Source organism: Mus musculus, chromosome 5 (assembly GCF_000001635.26).
Source record: "Mus musculus strain C57BL/6J chromosome 5, GRCm38.p6 C57BL/6J".
NCBI classification, from domain to species: domain Eukaryota; kingdom Metazoa; phylum Chordata; class Mammalia; order Rodentia; family Muridae; genus Mus; species Mus musculus.
In genome coordinates this window covers 93651580-93673825 of record NC_000071.6, presented here as the reverse complement: position 1 = coordinate 93673825, position 22246 = coordinate 93651580, and the positions used below count along the sequence as shown (strand labels likewise).

Sequence of the window (22246 nt, the reverse complement as noted above, 5' to 3'; positions counted from 1 at the left end):
TTGGCAGGATTAATATAGTAAAAATAGCTATTCTGGTGAAAGCAATCTACAGATTCAATGCAATCCCCATCAAAATCCCAACTCACTTGTTCACTGAGATAGAAAGGGCAATTTGCACATTCACCTGGAATAATAAAAAACCTAGGATAGCAAAAACTATTCTCAATAGTAAAAGAACCTCTGGTGGAATCACCATGCCTGACCTCAAGCTGTAATACAGAGCAATTGTGATACAGCAACAGACAGGTACATCAATGCAGTAGAATTGAAGACCCAGAAATGAATCCACACACCTATGGTCACTTGATCTTTGACAAGGTAGCTAAAATTATCCAATGGAAAAGAGACAGCATTTTCAGCAGTTGGTGCTGGCACAACTGGCGATTATCATGTAGAAGAATGAGAATTGATCCATTCTTATCTTCTTGTACAAAGCTCAAGTCTAAATGGACCAAAGAACTCCACATAAAACAAGAGACACTGAAATGTATAGAGGAGAAAATAGGGAAAAGCCTTGAAGATATGGGCACTGGGGAAAAATTCCTAAACAGAACAGCAATGGCTTGTGCTGTAAGATCAAGAATTGACAAATGGGACTTCATGAAATTGCAAACTTTTGTAAGGCAAAAGACACAGTCAATAAGACAAAAAGGCCACCAACAGATCGGGAAAGGATTTTTACCAATCCTAAATCTGATAGGGGACTAATATCCAATATATACAAAGAGCTACTTTCTCTTGGACATACTATAGGGTCTGAGTTTGACCCCTGACTCTGAGAGAACCCTGTCATTTTAATCTGTACCAAAGATTAGAATATTACATTGCATTATCCCTTTAATTTAGGAGTTAATCCAAGTTGACCTGTCAATCACCTGGCAAAGAGACCATCCCAAAGGAAAGTTGGTTCACCTGAGGATATTCTAAGGGCATGGGAAGAATGATCAACCACTTAATTAGCTGCAGTTCTTACACTTCCCTCCTACCAGTTGAGCGGTCATCTTCAATGCCAATCCAGCATATTGTTTGGGTTCTAACTCAAATTTGTGAATGCAATCTTTAAACTTTTTCCCTCCAATACCTGTGTATGTTCTAAACATTCCTGCTGTGATTCTTTGGGCTTTTTGTCCTTCTCTTCTGTAGACACCACCTGCCTTTTTATATTGTGTTTGCAGACCACCATTGCTGTCCCTAACTCTAAAGACATGATTCTCCCTCATTATCTCCTTTCCCATCTGGTACCTTCTGGGATTTACAGATGGCCTGTCTCCCTCTCGGACTCTAATAAGATGATATAGGCACTTCCTTCTGAATTTCATTTTCAATTCTTTTTAATGTACTTCATCTCTGTTAGGACTGCAAAGAGATTCCTGGGAAGATGGCTGCAGAGGCTGATTGGCTGACTGGCATGCAGTGACATGGGGGAGATAGAATGCCTCAGGCAGGAAACTGAACACAGTTGACTTGGGGAATCTTTATTGTATTAAATAGCCATGCCTTGTCTCTCCCTGCACGTCCCACCAAACACCCTGTCACTAACAAATAAAACAGGACCTAATATCCTAATAGATTTTTAAAAAATCTTATAGTGTATTAAATAAAAAACACCAGTCCCAACAATCAAAAACTTCAGAATGTTCTCAGATGGCATCTGAAGCTGATATGAGAGATTTTTCAGGTTTTAAAAACCTACCTACTAACATTCCCAGCAATGTAAATATTAAAATTTAACATTAAAATTTTACCTATATATTTTTTTGAGTTGCTAGTATAAGAACTTCATGAGACTGCTTTTATGTTGAAACATGAAATTTGGTGTAACCTAAATCTTTTTTCAGAACATGACTACTCCTATTTGGCACCAGAATAAAGTATGTTTTATTCCCTTTGAGATTAGAGTTGGTTTGTTTCGTTTTGTTTAGTTTATAGGTGTTGTTTTATAGGTGTTGTTTTGTATCAACAAAAAGGGAATCCACTTCTCCCCTTCCTGATGTGTCAATCTTAACTTTTTGCTCATCACACAAAGAAACCGAGCATTGCATTGGGAGAGATCCAGTAATAATACACAAACAACTACACATAGACACATGAACATATGAGTGTCTGTACAGATCTGTAATATATAACTACAACCAGCTGAGTCTGATTTACTATTTCCTGTGTATATGTGTTTTCAAGTCCAACCACCTGGAGCTGCACAGCAATTAGGAAGCTCAGGGTTTTTGTTTTTTGTTTTTTGTTTTTTTATTAATTCCCCCTCACTGAGCAGCCCTTGGTTACTGCGATTTTTTTAACTAGAGGTGGGGCTCTCTGAGATTTACCCCTTCCCATCGAATCAAATTGTAGCTTGTGGGTGGATCTGGGGTGGCAAAGAGGAGGAGTAAGGAAGAAGGTGGCTTTTTGTTCCAGAGGAGTAAGGGAAACTTTCAGAGTTGTAGAACCTAAAACTTCAGCCTGTCCTTGCTTGAACTAGGAACAGTGTCACCAGAGGTAAGTTAAACACCTGCATTCTGCAGCCCACCCTGCCATTCCATGCTGAGGACATTGGGTGGTATGGGGCACTGTAATTTCTGAGCCCAGATTTGCTTTTTAGAGGTTGGTTTCAAACCCAAATTCAGTTTTAGTTTAGCTAAAAGTGTCTTTTCCTTTGATAATGTGTGACTCTTCATTTTTGAGACAGCATTTTGATATGTTGCCCAGACGGGCCTGGAACTAGCCATGTAGCTCAGATTGACTGGAATTTGCAGTCCTCCTGTCCCTGTCTCCTGAATCCTTGAGTCATTGGCATGTGTGACCAAACCCAGCCTCAGCTCCCAGGGGCTGACCTTACAGGCTATTACTCAAGAATCTTCTGTTTCATTTTAGTGTTTCTGGCTAGTTTTATTGCTTGGTTAGTTTTGCTAAACTGAAACATGGTCTCCTATAATCCAGGCTACTTCAGAAATATATATGTATCTTAGAAGAGTTTGAGCAGAAGAGACCTTTCTACCTCTATGTCCTATGTGATGGGACAAAGTTCAAGCTCTGTGGCCTCTTAAAAGTGTTTGGTGACAGAGAGTGCTCAAAGCACACTGGCAAGCCTTCCTGAAACTCACTACATGTCTAATATCTACCTTTAAACTTTTATTTCATTTATTTTTGTCAGCATTCATGGAACTTAGACTCATTAAAAAATGAAGTTCTCATTGGTGAGAAAAATGTAAAGAATAATACCTTAAAATATCTTGAGGGGTTTTCCTCTGTTACTAATAAGAGTAAGAACTGTTGGGTTGGAATTTGTGTGTAAGTGTGTGTGTGTGTGTGTGTGTGTGTGTGTGTGTGTGTGTGTAGACAGTTTTGTGTCAACTTGACACTGGCTAGAGTCATCTGAGAGTAGGGAATATGAATTGAGAAAATGCCTCCATAAGACTGCGCTATGGGCAAGCCTGTAGAACATTTTCTTAATTAGTGATTAATGAGGAAGTGCACAGCCCATTGTGGGTAGTTCTATCCCTAGGCTGGTGGACCAGGTTCATCACAGCAAACAATCCCAAAGACATAACCTGGTACTGGCATAGTGGGATGTTACCTTGACAGACCTGATCATGTTTTAGGGAGTATTGAGAAAGGATTTTGGAAATTTGGGTAGGAAATCCATTAAGTGAGGAGATCTCAGGCGTTCTGTAGGAGGTTGGAAGGTAAGAGCATTGAGAGCAGTACAGATGGTGGAGGCATGGCTTGTGATACTTCGGAGGGAAGCCAAGACTACTGAACCATTTGAGTTAAGACTTCTTGGTTCAGGTTTTAGCTTAAGAATCAGCTCTTGATGAACAGGTCACCAGAACAAGTAAAGTGAAACCTTTGCTTTCCTGAAATATCAATATAGGTCAGCTGGGGCTGAAGAATCAGCAGATATAAATTAAGAGACCAGCATTATTGATGTAAAGTCATCTGGAGAGTGTTCTCTCAGAATACAAAGAAGCTGTATTCCAAAGTTGGCAGCTGAACTTGTTAGTGAAAGAATCACCCAGGTGGTGCTGGTTATGAAGTTACTAAGGGGAGAACAGGTGAGGCTTGGCATTGGAGAGCATTGCTGGAATCTTGGAGTCTAAGAAAGGCTATGGGTGAAAGTGCTACCCAGTTGACAGACCCCCCCCCCAGCATTTGGAGATGCAGTACATTGGCATGAGTACCAAGGACAGCAGGTATGGAGTGGAGCTAGCCTGAGCCTAGAAGACAAGCTCTGTGTGCAGTACAGGGCAGACCAGAGAAGTGATCCAAGCCCTTTGAAGGAACCCAGAAGAGAGAAGGTAGTCCCCAGACATTGGACATTGAGTTCTTTATACTCTTGCCATTTAGGTTGGTTCTAATCTGATTGTGACTATGCCCTGGTTTTCTCCTCTTAAAGTAAGAATTTAATTTACATTTGATTTTCACAGGAGCTCAGACTTGAGAGACTTTGGACTTTGAAAGGAGATTGTGTATTTTAAAAGAGAATGGATATTTTGTTTAAAATATTCTCTAATATATAAGATACATCTCATTCATATTTCCCCTTCCTCTACTCCTCCTAACTCCCTGTAAACACATATCTCCCCTTCCCAGAGCTAATCCCCTTTTGTTTTCTCTTCAGAAAAAATGCAGGTTTCCAAGAGATGACAGCCAGAGAGAACAAAACAAGGCAAGACAAAGGCTCCCATATCAAGGCTGTACAAAGGAACCCAATAGGAAGAAAGAGAGACTGGATGACTTCCATTAATTTATTAATTTATTTATTTTACATCCAGAATGCAGCTTCTCCTTTCTGTCTGGCCAGTTATGCTCTCTCACCTCCTTTACCTCCTCTCCCCTTCATTTCTCCACAGAGAAGTGGAGGTCTCCCATGAATATACCTTGGTATATCAAGTTGCAGTAGACTTTGTGCTTCTTTTTTTTTTAATTGTGGCAAGACAAGGCAGCCCAGTTAGGGAAAAAAGATCCAAATGCGGCAAGAATTAGACAGCCCCTGTTCCTGCTATTAGGGGTCTCATGGAAAGACCAAGGTGCACATCTGTTACATCTGTGTAGGAAGCCTAGGTCTATCCCGTGGATGCACTCCAGTTGGTAATTCAATCTCATTGAGCCCCTATTGGGCTTGTTTTGTTGATTTTGTAAGTTTTGTTGTTTACTTGAGCTATCTGATTCTTAAATCCTTCCTCCAACCCCTTTCTTCCACAAATTCTCCAAGCTCTGCCTAATGTTTTGCAGTGGGTCTCTGCATCTGTTTCCATCAGCTGCTGTGTGAAGCCTCTCAGATGACATGTATGCTAGGCTCCCGTCGGTAAGTATAAGACAATATCCTTAATATAACATCAGGGGTAGTGTCTCTCTCCTGGCATGAATCTCACATTGGTCCAGTCATTAGTTATGCATTCCCTCAATTTCTGCTCCTTCCTTATTCATGCATATTTATAGGCAGGGAAATTTGTGGGTCAAAGGTTTGTGGCTGAGTTGTTGTCTCCATCAGAAAACTTGCCTAGTTACAGCATGTGACAGGTTCATTTTCTATATGTCCTATTTCAAGAAGTCATAGTTAGGGTCACTCTCATAGATTCCAGGGAGTTTCCATTGTCCTAGTTATCTAGCTCATCTCAGAGATTCTCCACAGTCACAGATTCCACTTCTCTCTGCCTTCAACCTCCTCACACGTGATCCCTCTGGTTACTGTCCAGATTTTCTCTCTCACACATTTCCCTCCATCCATCTATTCCTGATGTGTTCTTAATTTCTGTTCTTAGTAAGATTCAAGCATCTTCTGCAGGGTCTTCCTTCTTAGTTACTTTGGGTCTGTGGATAGCATGGTTATCCTGTTCTATATGGCTAATATATACTTATGAGTCCATGCCACATTTGTCCTTTTTTGGTCTGAGTTTTGCCTACAAATTCCATGATATCATTGTTTTTAATAGCTGAGTAGTATTCTGTTGTGTAAATGTACCATATGATCACTATCCATTTTTCAGTTGTGGGACATTGCTTTGTTTCAAGTTTCTGGCTATTTCCAGTAAAACTATGTACATAGTTAAAACACTGTCCTTCAAGTATGATCAAGTATCTTTTGTGTGTATGACCAGGAGTGGTATAATCAGTTCTGGGAGAATTATTTCCAATTATTTGAGAAAACTCTGAATTGATTTCCAGACTGGTTGTATGAGTTTGCACTCCTACCAGCAAAGGAAGAGTTTTCCCCTTGCTGCACATCATAGCCAGCATGAACAGTTGCCCTATTAAAGGATATAAAATGAAATCCTATAGTCATTTTGATTTGGATTTCCCTGATGACTAAGGGTGTTGAACATTTCTGTACATACATCACCATCATTAATATCCCTCTGTTGAGAATTCTATTTAGCTATGTGCCCATTTTTAAGACTTGGGTTATTTGGTTCGTTGGTGTCTATGTTTTTTAGTTCTTTATATTTTTTGCATATCAGTGTTCTTTCAGATGTAAGGGTGGTAGAGATCTTTTCCCAATCTCTAGGCTTCTATTTTGTCCTTTGACAGTGTTCTTTCCCATACAGGAACTTTTTAGATTCATGAGGTGCCCCCCCCCCTTTTTTTTGGTTCTTCGAGGCAGGGTTTCTCTGTATAGCCCTGGCTGTCCTGGAACTCACTTTGTAGACCAGGCTGGCCTCGAACTCACAAATTCACCTGCCTCTGCATGTGCCACCCTCCCTGGCATGAGGTCCCATTTAATTGTTGATCTTAGGGGCTGAGATGTTGGATCTGTTCAGGAAGTTGTCTCCTGTACTAATGGGTCCAAGGCTATTCCCCACTTTTCTATTAGAATTAATGCATGTATGTCTAGGTTGATATATTTGATTCATTTGGACTTGAGTGCTCTGTAGGGAGATAGATATGGATCTATTTGCATTCTTCTACATACAGGCATCCAGTTAGAACAGCATCATTTGTTGAAGTTCTTTTCTTTTCTTTTTTTTTTTTCTTGTATGGTTTTGCCTTCTTTGTCAAAAACCAATGTCCATAATTGTACTGGTTTATTTCTGGGTCTTCAATTTGATAACATTGTTCAACCTCTGTCTTGAAACTAACATTTCATGGTTTATTACTACTGCTCTCTACTAGCACTTGAAATCAGAGATGGTGATCACTCCAGAACTTTTATTGTACAGGATTATTTTAGATATCTTGTTTTTTATTTTTTCTCTTTTTTTCCAATTTTTTATTAGATATTTTCTTCATTTACATTTTAAATGCTATCCAGAAATTCCCCTATACCCTCACCCTGCCCTGCTCCCCTACCCACCCACTCCCACTTCTTGGCCCTGCCATTCCCCTGTACTGGGGCATATAAAGTTTGCAAGACAAAGGGGCCTTTCTTCCCAATGATGGCAGACTAGGTCATCTCCTGCTACTTATGCAGTTAAAGACATGAGTTCTGGGGGTGCTGGTTAGTTCATATTGTTGTTCCACCTATAGGGTTGCAGACCCCTTCAGCTTTTTGGGTACTTTCTCTAGCTTCTCCATTGGGGGCCCAGTGTTTCATCCAATAGATGACTATGATCATCCACTTATTTTTTCATATGAATATTAGAATTGTTCTTTTAGGGTCTATAAATAATTGTGTTGGAATTTTGATAGGAATTGCATTAAATCTATAGATTGCTTTTGGTATCATGACCATTTTTACTAGGTTGATCCTACCAATCCATGAGGGTGGAGATTTTTTCCATGTTGTGATATGTTCCTCAATTTCTTTCTCCAATTTCTTTTAAGTTTCTTTCTTCAAAAACTTGAAGTTCTTGTCATTCAGGTCTTGCACTTGCTTGAGGAGAGCTTTACCGAGATATTTTGTAACTATTGTAAAGGATGCTGTTTCCCTAATTTTGTTCTAAGCCAGTTTATCATTTCTATAAAACGAGTCATTTTTTACAGTGAGCTTTGTATCCATCCATTTTGTTGAATGTGTTTATCAGCTGTATGAATTCTCTGGTAGAATATTGGGGATCTTTTATCTATTCTATCATATGATCTGTGACTAGTGATGCTTTGAATTCTTCCTTTCCAATTTTTATCTCCCTGAGATCCTTTAATTTTTACTCTAGCTAGAATTTTAAGTAATATGTTGAGTAGGTAGGAAGAGAGTTGGAAGACTTTTCTGGTCCCTGGTTTTACAGAGATTGCTTTAAATTTCTCTTTTTAACTTGATGTTGGGTATTGCCTTGTTGCATATTGCTTATATTATGTTTACATATCCAATTTGTATCCTGATAACTCCAAGATTTTAACATAATAGGCTGTTAGGTTTTGTCAAATGCTTTCTCAGAATCGAGTGAGGTGATCATGTGATTTTTTTCTTTAATTTGCTTTTATGGTGGAATACATTGATGGATTTTCCATGAATTGAACTGTCCTTGCATCCGTGGGATGAAGCCTACTTGATTAAGGTGAGTTGTGTCTTTGAAGTAGTCTTGGATACAGTTTCCAATATTTTTGCATAAATATTCATAAGGGATGTTAGCCTGAAGTTCTTATTTTATGTTGAGACTTTGAATAATTTAGGTATCAGGGAGACCCTGGCCTCAGAATGAGTTATCAATGTTCCTTTTGTTTCTATTTTGTGGAATAATTTGAGGAGTATTGGCATAATCTCTTCTTTCAAAGTACAGTAAAGTTCTGCAATAAAACTGTCTAGCCCTGAGCATTATTATTTTTTGGGGGGGGGATGGGCTCTTTTTACTGACTACTACTATTTCTCTAGGGGTTATAGGAATAGCCAGTTAACTGGACATTGAGTTTTAACTTTTGTAATTTGCATTTGTCTTGAAAATCATCCATTTCATTTAGGTTTTCTAATTTTGTAGAGTACAAGTTGTTGAAGTAAAACCTAATGATTTTCTTGGTGTCTTTTTTCATTTCTTCATTTTAATTTCTGATTTTGTTAATTTGGGTACTGTCTCTCTGTCTTTTAGTTAGTTTGCCTAAGATTTGCCTGTCTTGTTGATCTTCTCAAAAAACAAAAAAACAAAAAAACAAAAAACAAAAAAACAAAAAACAAAAAATAAAAACAAAAACAAAAACAAAAACAAAAAAAAAAACCAAAAAAAAAAAAAAAACAAACAAAAAAACAAGAACCAAAAAAACCTTGTTTGGTTGATTCTTTTTACTGCTCTATTTGTTTCTAATTGATTGTTTTCAGCCCTGTTGTTTACAAATGGTGGGTGTATTTGCTTCTTTTATTATTAGAGCTGTCAGGTGTAGTATTAAGATGCTAGTATGAGAAATCCAATTCTTTAGGATGGTAATTAGTGTTATGAATTTACCTCTGAGGACTGCATTCCCCATGTCCCATAAGTTTGGGTGTGTTAACCCTTCATTTTTATTGACTTCTCAAAAGACTTTAACTCATTTCTTCTTGACCCAGTGATCACTGAGTAGACAGTTGTTCAGTTCCCATGAGGCTGTTTGCTTTCTGTTGTTTCTATTGTTAGAGTCCAGGTTTAATAGAGTGGTCTGATAAGATACAGGGATTTATTTCAGCTTTCTTATATTTGTTGATGTTTGCCTTGTAACCAGCTACATGGTCAATTTTGGAGAAGGTTACATGAGTTTCTGAGAAAAGGTATATCCTTTGTTGTTGAGGCCGGCCCTCAGCTTGCAATGAACGTTTCAAATGAGATGGCAACTTGGGCTGAAAGAGAAGAACTAGATGAGCAGAAGAAAGAACGAAGCCAAGTCAAAAGTCACTCTGATCAAAGCTCAATTTTTACTGTTGTAACATTCAGTTATGAAGGAAGGGGGAGGGGACTTGATAAGTAATCTCGGAGTCCAGTAGCAGGGTGAGCACGTGGGCGTGACAGAAAGAATGAGCAGGAAGCTCCACCCCAGAGCAAGCAGGTTTCAGGCTGGGGGAGGGGAGACTACACTTTGTGTTTGGGTGAAAGGGTCTGAAGATCTGTTAGGTCCATTTGATTCATATCTCCATTTCATTATTTCCCTGTTTACTGTTTGCCTCAATGACCTACCTTTTAGCGATAATAGTGTATTGATGTATCACACTATTAATGTGTGCTATTCTAGGTTTTATTTAAACTTTAGTAATATTTGTTTTATGAAGGTATGTGCCCTTTCATTTGGAGCATAGATAATGATAACTGAAACATCCTCTTGGTATGATTGAGTGTGAAGTAACCTACCATAATTTTCACTGAAAGTCTGTAAAACTATCAGGATGGCTACAATAAGTTGCTTCTTGGTCTGTTTGCTTGGAAAATCTTTTTCCATCCCTTTACTCTAAGGTAATGGCTATCTTTGTTGTTGTGGTCTGTTTCTTGTATGACATGGAATGCTGGATCTTCTTTTCACATCCATTCTATTAGTTAGTCTGTGTCTTTTTACTTGAAAATTGAGTCCAATGATGTTAAGAGATATTGATGACTAATGATTAGTAATTCCTCTTCTGATGTTGGTGATGGATATGTGTGTGTGTGTTCCCCTGCTTTTGTTTTTGCTGGTGTGGAATTATATTATTTCATGTACATATTTTGTGTTTCCTTCACCTGATTGGATTGGCATTTTCCTTTTAGTATCTTCTATAGGGCTGTATTTTAAGATAAATATTGTTTAAATTTTATTTTCTCATGGAAAATCTGGTTTATGCCATCTATGGTGATGTAAAATTTTACCTGGGTATAGTTGTCTGCGTCTTCCATCCGCAGTCTCTGCTGTAAGACATTTGCTAAGGCCCTTCTGGATATAAAGTCTCTTTTAAGAAGTTGGGTGTAATTTTAATAGGTCTCCATGTATATACAACATGACCCATGTAGAATCAAGTAGAGGATCCTGGGATTCAGGGAAACAAGATACTTAATCTTTGAACCACGTGGACCTTGAGTACTTTGCAGGATGATGAATATGGATTTATTTACATTCTTTTACATGCAGCTATCAAGTTAGAAAAGCACCATTTGTTGAAGATCATTTTTTCATTGTCTGGTTTTGGCTTTGTTAAACATCAAGTATACATTGATGTGTGGATAATCAATTCAATTCTATTGATCAACCTGTCTGTCTCAATACCACTATGCAGTTTATATTACCATTGCTCTGTAATACCACTTGAAATAAGAGATGGTGATAACTCTAGAAATTATTTTATTGTTCAGAATTGTTTTTAACTATCCTAGGTTTTTCGTTTATTCATATGAAATTGAGAATTGCTCTTTCAAGGTAAATAATTATGTTGGAGTTTTTGGTGGGAATTTCATTGCATCTATAGATTTCATTTGAAAAGTTGTCCATTTTCACTATGTTAATCCTTCTGATCTGTAGAAAAATGGCATGACTCCCAGCCTGCTATCTGCGAGGTGACATAAGGATTTCTGTAAATCTCAGGATACTGAGACATGGAGAAGATGTACTTTCTCAGCAGAGAACACTGATGTTAAGCCAATTTAGGTGTATGCCTGAGGAAGTGGGTTTCTTTGCCATTTTTTCATTAGAAATGTACTTTGCTTTTAATTAAACTAAGCATCACTTAAATTAAGTGGGTTGCTGACAGAATTCTCACTCAGCAAGGAGGTTTGTGTCACCTTGAAACTAGATAAGTTATGGCTTGAGATATGGAAGCTGTTGAGAATTAGAATCTGTAGGCAACCTTTATTCTGAGTACCTAGAAAAGATTATTGAGCACTCAATAAACTATGCATTGTCACACTGTTGCTATGCATCCCTTGTGTACTTATTAATGCAACTCTACCCTTCAGACCTATGCCCTAGACATTGATACCAATCCATAAGCATGAGAGATCTTCCCATGTTCTGATATATTCCTCATTTTCTTTCTCCAAAGACTTGAAGTTCTTGCCATACAGGTCTTTTACTTGCTTGGTTACAAAAAGATATATTATTTGTGATTATTGTGAAGGACATTGTTTGTCTAATTCCCTTTTCAGCCAATTTATCATTTGTATAGAGCCAAGATACTGATTTTTTTTTACTTAATTTTCTATCCAGCCACTTTGCTAAAGGAGTTAATCAGCTATTAGATTTCTCTCTTAAAATATTTGGGCTCATATACATATGCTATCATATTATCTGTAAATAACAATAATTTGGCTTCCTTTTTTCCAATTTGTATTCTATTGACCTCTTTTAGATGTCTTGTTGCTCTAGCTGGGCCTTCCAGTACTGCAATAAAGAGACAGGGAGAAGATGGACAGCCTTGTCCCTGATTTTAGTGGAATTGCTTTAAGTTTCTCTCCTTTTAATTTGATCTTTGTTTTTGACTTGATGTATATTGACTTTATTGTATTTAGCTATGTGCCTTTTATCCCTGATCTCTCAAAGATTTTCAACATAATACATTGGATTTTATCAAAGTCTTACCCAGTAGCATGCAATTTTTCGTTGGTATGTTTATATGGTAGATTATATTGATGGCTTTTTGTACTTTAAACCATCCCTGCTTCTCAGGTATGAAGTCTAGTTGATCATTGTGGATTGTGTTTTTGATGTCTACTTGGGTTCTGTTTGCCAATATCCTATGGAATACCTAGGTCGTAAAACCCATTGTAGCAAGCACTCAGTGTCTGTTTACCTGCTCAAGGCTGGGGGGAGATTATAATCCCCACATTTTTATTTTATAAACATGAGCAGTAGCTAGACAGGGGCACAAGATTTACTTGTTTTTTGTTTTTGTTTTTGTTTTCGTTTTTTTTTGTTTTGTTTTGTTTTGGTTTGGTTTTTTGTATTCCCATATGGGGGTATAGTAGCTAGGTGACCATGCCTATCTTATGTCAGTGCCTATTTTGCTCCTTCTTACCAATGATGGAGGACAAAGGTAGCATTGATGTATTACTCTCTTAGATTGATAGAAGCATAAGAACTCTCATACCTGTCTCTGGCTACTGGCCTTCTGTCACACTCTTTCCCATTCAGACCAAGGCTACAAAGGGTATATGAATATGCACTCATTGCATTTCTTTATAGCATGAATAAGTGATATGGTGAAATAGCTGAGCTTGCTAAAGTGATCCTGTGTGAAGGCAACCAATCTGCCTAAGATAAAAGGTACAAAAGTTAAAAGCAACAAGATTATATTTAATGGTTCAAACAGTTTAGAATTTAATATTGTAAGCCATGGGAAATTGGAATATCAGGATTCAAACCATCCCTGATTCTGTCCTTTTTCTTTTCCTTTTGACTATCCCTACTCGAACTTTTTAAATAGAATCATTTACTATTCCTGAATGATGGATATAAAAGTAACATTCTTCATGAAGGGCTGTACATAGTTGTTCTTGTTGAAGGAATAAAAGATTAGGAGCTTAAACACATGTACTAACACTTGTTCAAAATCCAGTTCCTGTCCAATTTTATCCCCTGCAAATGTAACTGCATAAAGAACTGTAACTAATTTCCAAGTATGTCTCTGAAAATGTACAGAACTGTGGGAACTAAAAAGGGGCCTGAGAAAGAAGGGGGAGGGACTATAGCCCATGTCTGGCCAGAGTTCCACCTATGCTCTGGCCAGGCTGAAGTGGGAAGGTTGCCAGACACTTTCCACTCAGCCCAGGTGGGCATCCAAGCCTCTGACCATTTTGACAGGGGGTGGACAAGGGGCAGCCCTGAAACCAAAAGAGGCCCTTGGGTTATACCCTGTAGCCCCGGGGTTATGGGAGAGAGGGCATAAGGAAGAGAGGTTCCCACACAGACAAGAGTGAGCACAGAGGACTTTGGCTGGAAGGCCTTCAATTGGGAGATCAGAAATGGCTTATTAGGAGAAAACCTATCTCATCATCCTCCAAATTCAGTGGGCCTTGATGAACAGAGACTGTCCATGGTTTTAGAGCTTTATTATAGAAAGACAGGAGGGAAGAGAGAAGAAAGAAAAGACAGAGACTGGCCATGGCCAAGAGGAAAGAAGGGGGAAAGGAGAGAGAGAGAGAGACAAGAAAGGCTAGAGAATGAGAGGGAGAAAGAGGAGAGAAGAAAGAAGACAAAGAGAGAGGAGAGAGGAGTGAGAGAGCAAGGAGGGGCCAAACAGCCCCTTTTAAAATATGCTGCTATTTTTTCTGTTGCTAGGTAACTGGGGAGGAGTTTAGCCTGAAGGTCAGAAGCTTGGAGCATTGCCTATGTGACTGCTAGCCACACACTTCTCCTGTGGGGGCTGAGCGGGTTGGTGTCCTTGTAACGTTTCGCCAGCAAAACACACTTGGACAAACAGATCCTTCTATAGCAAAGCTTTATTGCTTACTTCTCAGGAAGACCCCAAACCCGGGAAAAAGAGCTGCTTAAATACCCCTCCATGTGACGTGTCAGCTCCTGATTAGCTGCTCACTCATCACCCCACTGCTACGCCCCAAGATGGTCAGTGACTTGGCACAAATTTACTCCAGCACCTGCTCACATTGCTTGTTTACTAGATAGGCACTGAGGAAGCCAGCGCCATCTTGTAATGGCGATTGCTCACGGCTCTCCACATCTCCCCCTTTTTATTTTATTAAAATGCAAGCCACTCTTTAATGGATGAAGATAGAGGTCGAATCCCTAGTGTGCAGAAATAGGAGCCATGTACAGGATTGGCTCTTAGACTCACAGGTTTTTACCCAGAGCAACCCTGACCTGCTCCCGTGCCGTTTTTCCTAGGGGAGGGACACTTGGACACTCAACCCTCATGCAAATTGACTTGTCTTCTAGGACTGCCCAAACCTCTGAGTGACTCCTATGTGGTACTTAGACCAACAATCCAGAAGAGTTAAAGACCTACTCACTCGTTCCTGTTCAATGAGTCTAGCCTCTAGGGGAACAAGAGCTGAGTATGGCCCTGGGCAAGCTTTAATTGTTGAGTCTCTCTCATTTTTCTGCAGAACCGAGGAGCGCAAGAGTAGAGAACTCAGATGCCAATTAAGTCTTAAGCATGGATAGCCAAATTTCAGGGGAGGCCCCCTTGTTCAATGGCAGCAAGTGCTTGAGCAATAACGACCTTTTCACAGTTTTGTTGGGTTCTGAGCTTGTAAACCAACCAGAGCATAAACACAAGTCCACAGCAGATAACAGCAGCAAACAAAAGTAGCCCCACCCATTCCTTAAAATAAGAAAATGCAGATGAAATCCAGGAGGAGAGACCCTCTGTCAATGACAGGTCCTCTCGTGTTGAGTTGATCCTGAGAACAGCCACTCTCAGGGCCTCAAGGGTCTCATCGAATCTTTCAGACCAATTTCCTGCAAGATATAAAGAAAGCTGCCTAGACAGATTAGATGCATGAGTAAATTTATCATATAGAACACTGGTAGTGCACAGAGCACCCACTTTTCTTTCACAGCCCAACTGGGCCAACTGGTATAGAACACTTATTTGTTCCTCAACCAGATCGAGGCGCTGATTCAAAATCATCAGCCCTTCTTTCAACTGGGCACCAACACCTGTCTCATTACTTAGAATCCATTGGTAATATGGCCAAATATTTTCTTTTCCTGTAGCATCTCCTTTACCAGTTATTACAGCAAAATCCAATGGAGGTGACAAAACAAAACAATATGTTATTTCTTTCTGAGGAAAAAGTTTTTGATTGACAAGGTGAAAAAAACTATAGGCAATGCAAGGTCCGGATGACACCAAGGCATGCTGCGTATAGCAGTATTATTGTCAACAGGCCATCGTGATCTTTTTGGGAATAGTCGCATTTCCCTTTATTATAATCGTGGTGATGTTTATAGGTGAAGTTACATTATTTCCATCACTTGAGCCTGACTGTGCTCCTTGAGCAACTTGTGTTAAAGCATTAAATAACACTCCAGAGCTCACTTTATTTTGGCTAATGAAATCTGCCCAATTAGAGGTAATCTTTTTCTTTAAAAATATTCAGTTGCCAAAAACAAAGGCAAGGTAGAAGAATTGGAATGTACAGGTAAAGGTACTGGCCATGATCTTACTATGGCCCACAAAGGTATACTTATCCTGGTCTCAATCATCAGGAGTAAGAATAACAGGATCATCTTGGGATTCATCTTGATCTTTCACGGTCCTTGTCAGTCACATCAGAACCCAAAGTGGATTTTCTTCACCCTGTGGAAAAAACACAAATAGCTCCCCGGGATCTGATTAAGATAGGATCCGGGCCATACCATTTATTATCAAGGACATTCTTCTACTTGACCATTTCACTTGGCGGTTGAGGCCATTGTCCATGCCTTTCAGGTGGTGATCTCCAAGCATTATCCAGTTTTAAGAAATTAAGAGTAAATATTATAAGGCATAGAGCCATCTTTGGCATCATAGCCTTTATCCCCCCCTTTATGTTTTTGTTTTTAAAGAAGTTTTAATTTTCCTAATTATCTAATGACCAGTTTGAGATAGAGGCCTTCATATACATTCTGTGTCCTCCCCAGGATATAGCCTGTGGGAGTCGGTTGCCATGATGCCAGGTGTAGGTCATGAATCTTTTGATTTACAAGAACAGAACATTTGTTTCTAGGGTGGCTTTTCAGCCCAGTCATATATACTATTTATATTTACAAAATAAACAGCTAGGACTTATCTGTTTAGTCTTTCTTGCCAGTGGCTAACTTCAGCTTAGGAATTTTTCTCTTGAATAGGAGCCAGGTAATGATGTATGTGCTCTAACATGTTGAATATAAAAGGGGTGCTCACGCATCAAAATACAATCTTGTATTTTCATCAAAATTTTAGATACTGAACTGTTAGTTTTAATACAACATGAACAGTGACTAATTACCTTTCAATTGTTTCTCTTGAAGAGAGATTGTAACTAGAATGCTTGAAAAGACATTATAGTCACTTGTGTATAATTTATTTATTTATTTATCAGAAATTAGAGAAAATCTTTAAGTTGTCTCTGTAAATAACTATCTTCTAAAACCCAAATGAATATAAGAATCCTGTATCTTCTCAGGAGCTATCTGTAATCTTTATTATTTAAAGCTTTATGTAAACCTCTATAACACAAAAGCAAATCCTGGGGGTCATTTCCAGGCAACCCAGGATAAGATCTTAACTGTCCAAAAACAATTTTCTTAAAGAAACAGTATTTTTTCTTATAAGTTGCATAAGCAATTGTAAGCTCTTAGATATAATATTAACTATTAATGTACAACTTAAAGTTTGATTGTTCAACATTTTTGAACACCATCTTCAGCACACAATTTAATTATCTGTGCTGAAACAGGAGGAAACTCAAAAGAATAATCATGTGATTTAATTCACATATACATTTTTCTTCTCATATAAAGGCTATTTTTAAACACAATAAATGGAATGCATGCATGCATGAATTTATAAATTTTTAACTTATCTTAGGATGATGATTATCAATTTTACTTTATATAATGGTATGCAATAAATCAAACATCAATATTCTGCAATAACCAAATTAATGGCTGTTTGGAACAAGGAAAAGACACTTATACATGTAAGCAAACTCTGTACACTCTAACTTTATATAAAGTAGGCAAGTCAAATCGCAATGTATGGATAAATTTCACAGTGTAATTGACCTTTTATAAACTTTGAATTTGAATTTTATTTAGAACAACATCTGGCTAGGTCTGTAATAAGGCTCTAAGAAGTGTCACACAAGCCAAGCTGAGGCTGCTCCCCTCTGAGCTCTACTTCAACCCAAATGCAAACTTTTCTCAATCTGAACACTCTGCCACAGTCCCGGCCCAAAGACTATCCCATATTGAAGTATCCCTAAAGACCTGCCCTCTTGTGTTCGTTCATGTTGTCTAGAAAGACTCTAACCCTGAGTTCCCAACCCCAAGCCAACTTTCCGTTACAAGCAAAAGGCTGTCTGCCCCTTTAAGAGCTCCGTTTGCAATCGGCCCTCAGCAAGGCTTTTCCAGCTGTACTTGGCTCCCAGCCACAGTGTAGCAAACTTATCTGCTTGTGCTGTGGAAATTGAGACTGCTTTTTAAACAAGGTAAAGGATGGAGAGCCAGCAGATAAAGTTTTAACCATTTATATTTTTTTCAACATGAAACACAGAACAATAATCATTCAAACAACATAACAAAAACAAACATGAATTGACAGATATATGGACAATTTGTACTGGTGCACCAGAAACAAACAATAGACAGACAGGGAATAGAACTTGGTGTCTCAAAGGGACACATATATCCTAGCCAGAGCTAAGAATATCTCCATAGGAGCCAGAGAGAAAGTAGGACGTCTCACATTTTTTCTTCTGTTCCCAGGAGAGCTCTGAAACAGCTTATTTTCATTTTTTCTCTTTTTTGCTAAAAGATCCCAAACAGGGGATAACTGCTTTTCTAAAACTTATTTTCTCTCTCTCATGTTCAGACTCTACTTCCTTATCTCCTTCTTCTGGGAATACTGCCAGTGAATGAGAGGAGGCACAGTGACCCTGAGAACTATCTTTAAGCCTTTAATGAAGGCTGCCTCTTTAGTCAAAGTCCTCGAGAGGAGGGTAAATTGACTTAATTTGTATTATCCTTTGTATCTTTATAATTTATATTATCTTTTGTATCTTTATATTTTCTATTATCTTTTGTTTTTCTGTTTTCTCCTTTTCTAAACTCTCCCCGGGCATTCTTTACCGACATTATCTTTTCCTCAGGTTCAAGACCCATGGAATGGCCTGTATGCTTGATTGGTGCACCATGATTCCCTTTTGGCTCCTACTCTCTCTCCCCGCTTTGCCTCTGATAGGCTTTCTTGAATTTCATCCAAAATTTTCTGCCCTGCCTTAACTACTTGTTGACATTCCTCGTCCTTTAAGCATGATCTTACCACCTTCCACAACAGCATGATTCCTGCTTTAAGTTTGCTGTTCTCCTGCTCCCCAACTAAATCTCCCCTGAGTTTCTCCCAAGAGGAGATAGTTAAGGACCCTGAGCACGCAAACCTCGGTGCTATGCGATCTATCTCTTTTACAAAGCCTTCTAGTATCTTGGTGGAGACTTTCAAGCCACTCTGCCTCAGGACTGACCGTAAGGTGGTCACCACAGAGTGGGAGGCTCCCATGCTATCTTCTTGCCTTTTTTCTAACCTTGCCTGACTTTGATTGAGCACTAGTTAGCAATTCCTCCTGTGGAAACTGTACGCAATCTAAAGAAAAGAACGAGCCCTGTGAAAAGGAACAGAAAGGCTTCTAACACTGGAGAAAGTTCAAGGCCATACCTTGAGAAATTACCCAAGGAGCTAAAGGGAACTGCAACCGTATAGGTGGAACAATGATATGAAATAACCAGTAACCCTGGAGGTCTTGTCTCTAGCTGCATATGTATCAAAAGATGGTCTAGTCGGCCATCACTGCAAAGAGAGGCCCATTGGACTTGCAAACTTTATATGCCCCAGTACAGGGGAACGCCAGGGCCAAAAAGGGGGAGTTTTTCTTTCTCTACATCGTTGCCAGCATCTGCTGTCACCTGAATTTTTATCTTAGTCTTTCTGACTGGTGTGAGGTGGAATCTCATGGTTGTTTTGATTTGCATTTCTCTGATGATTAAGGATGCTGAATATTTATTCAGGTGCTTCTCTGCCATTCGGTATTCCTCAGGTGACAATTCTTTATTTAGTTCTGTACCCCATTTTTTAATGGGAAACCCTGTCTCTAAAAACTAAAACAACAAAAAAAAATTAAGCAATACCCAAGACCCCAACCTGCAGTATGAGAGGGTCAGACAGACAGACAGACATATATCATGCTGGGACAAATAATGAACTTTCATTCATCCATGGTGAAGGACTCAATAATAGGACCCACAGAAAAAATGAGATGAATTTATCAGATTCCAGTCCTCCAACTCTACATACATGCTGACACACCCATGCACGAATGAACTAAGACAGTCATCACATACAGAACAGGTCGAGAGATGATCCAGTGTGGTGATGCAAGCTTCAGGGAACTGACGAAAGATGGTTCCATACAGATTCTAGCCTAGACTATATAATGGAATTCTGTCTCACCCAACCAAATACCAACAATGGGAATTGAAGATAAATAGACAGCTCAGTCACTTGTCCTGGGCTTTCATGACTGAAAATAGCTGCAGTAAAAATTTCAAATTCCTCGGGTCAAGAGAAAGAGGTTTTCTACAAAGAGGTCTATAGAGGTCTTTTGGGAAAAGTAAGGATAAATCGTTATTGAAAAGAAAAAATTTTCCGGGTAAAATGGGATCAAGACAAAGGAGACTTTGAGCTGGGTCAGGCTCATGAGCAGGAAATTATCCTAGGGCCCAGCATTGACCTTGACAATTTAACAAGCACCACAGTTATTAATGGAAGGGCCACAAGTACCTCTGGCCAGATAAAGACAATGACTCACTTTTTAGCATGCATGAAAAATTTCAAGCCTCAAAAGTCATGGAGGCTTTTGCCTAAACACCCACTGGTAAGAAAAGGACTTCCTTCAGTCCAGGCTTTGGGCTCAATGGGAAGGGATCCATCCCTGATCCTGTTATATTGCTGAAAGCTGTTTCCCAGAGCTTTTCTGTGATTGACCTGTGTCCCTCTGAGAAGCTTGTCCAGGGTGTCCTTGGGGAATTCCATGCCAAGGATAGAACACAGTAGGAATGGTTTCAGCATGATGCTAGGAGTGCTGCCCAGGTGACTTTCATCTTCTGTTTCATGCTCTTCAGAGTAGAAGGATGGAGAGCCTGGCAGGTGTTGTTATTGTTTCTTTCTTTGTTTGTGACTTCTGTCTTTTGTTGAGTGTTTCTCTGGTGTTGGCTGAGGCTGAGATCCTGCTGCCAAGCCCTGTTCTCTGTCTGGCCATGAAACTTCTAGCCCCTTTGCTGGTCTGTTTTTCAGAGCTTTTATTCTGGTGGCTTGCTTCCCTCTACCACCTATGCAGGTGTAGCAGCTGCTTCACAGTTGTGCCCTTAGTATTTAGCATTCACATCTTCCTAGCCCACACAATTCCTTTGCATTGCTAACCCTGAGCCTCCACAGTAGGAACTGGGAATGAATACTTGTGAGCCTCTGAGCAAAACCTGCTTTCTGCCCAAATCCAGGAACAGCCATTTTCTTCCTTTCTTGGCAGTTTTACTCAAAAGGCACAGTCCAGAAACTGAAGACTTGAATCCAAAGGAACTGTTGAGTTTGGCTGATAAATTTTTATGATGAGATCTTTACTCAATAAACTTGAGAATATTGGAGGATGATAAATACAAAGCAACTTGCTTTCTTAAACATGCAGATATCCTGTTAGACAGGCACCATTTGATAGGGACGATTTCTTTTTTTCAATGTCTCATTTGAATTCTCTATTAAAAATCTAGTGTCCAGGTCTTCAGTTTCATTCCATTGATCAACCTATTTTCCTGCCAACCCAATGCAGTTTTCACTATACTATGGCTATGTAGTATAACTTCAGATCAGAAATGGTGATACTTCTAGAACATCATATATTATAGAGGATTATGGTCTTCAGGCTCAGTCTAAAGGTTGCCTGTGAGTGTCTGTAATTATCTTAGACAGGTGATAGCAGATCCTCTCAGAGGTCGGCCATACCTGTATCCTTTATATAAGTACATCTTGTCATTAGCAATAATGTAGGGGTTTGATGTCTCCTAATTAGATTGATCTCAAAACCCTGTGTCTGGATGGCCCTTTCTTCAGTTTTTTGTCCCTGTTTTTCTGTTAAACAGGAACAATTCTAGGTTAAAAATTTTGAGATGTGTGAGTTGCACCTTCCCTCAACTGGAAGCCATGCCTACCCACTGGGGGTGGTCTCTTCAGGTTCTGTGTTCTTTGTATTGCATATTAAGGCTTGCATTTTATTGTTTCCTTCCTTGGTTATTTATTGTTTGATTGATTTCTTTACTCTCCTTTTTGCTCTTGACCTTCTTGGTTTGGATTGTATTCTGTGACAACATTGTTCTATAGTCAGGGATAATTTATAATTTCAACTCATGGGGATCTTCTTGCCCTGGCCTTCTTGCTGGAAGGATTACTATGTGAGCCAAGTCACCTAGTTGTGTTTTCCTCATTGGTGACCAGCATGGTTCAGAGGGAAATTCACTTGGGAGCCATAATCTGTCCTTGAAAATACATGTGCAAAACCATAAAATACCATTGTAAGAGGAGGACATGACAAGTACCTTGAGCAGTGCATTTGGGGCCTCCTTGTAGGAATTTGGCAGGAATTTGACAATGGGCTAGGACAGTGAAGTAGGCTCAGATAAGAATATTTACTTTGGGGCTAATACAATGCTCAAGGAAAACTCAGCAGAGGAATGTGTGGCATTTGTTTTACCATGGTCAGCTTGATAAACC

At 39.1% G+C, this 22246-nt stretch overlaps 1 protein-coding gene across 2 annotated transcripts in view; it reads left to right on the top strand.

Annotated features, from left to right (window-relative positions):
- The first annotated feature begins 2316 nt into the window (after window positions 1-2316).
- Window positions 2317-22246, top strand: part of Pramel34 (PRAME like 34) — a 36328-nt gene continuing 16398 nt past the window's right edge. The window contains exons 1-3 of one of the 2 annotated variants that reach the window (NM_001164284.2): window positions 2317-2490; window positions 5227-5299; window positions 8413-8426. The gene's annotated coding sequence lies outside the window, so the exon portion shown is untranslated. Of the gene's footprint in view, window positions 2491-5206; window positions 5300-8354; window positions 8427-22246 lie in introns of both variants that reach the window. The other variant, XM_006535030.2, reaches the window with a different exon arrangement.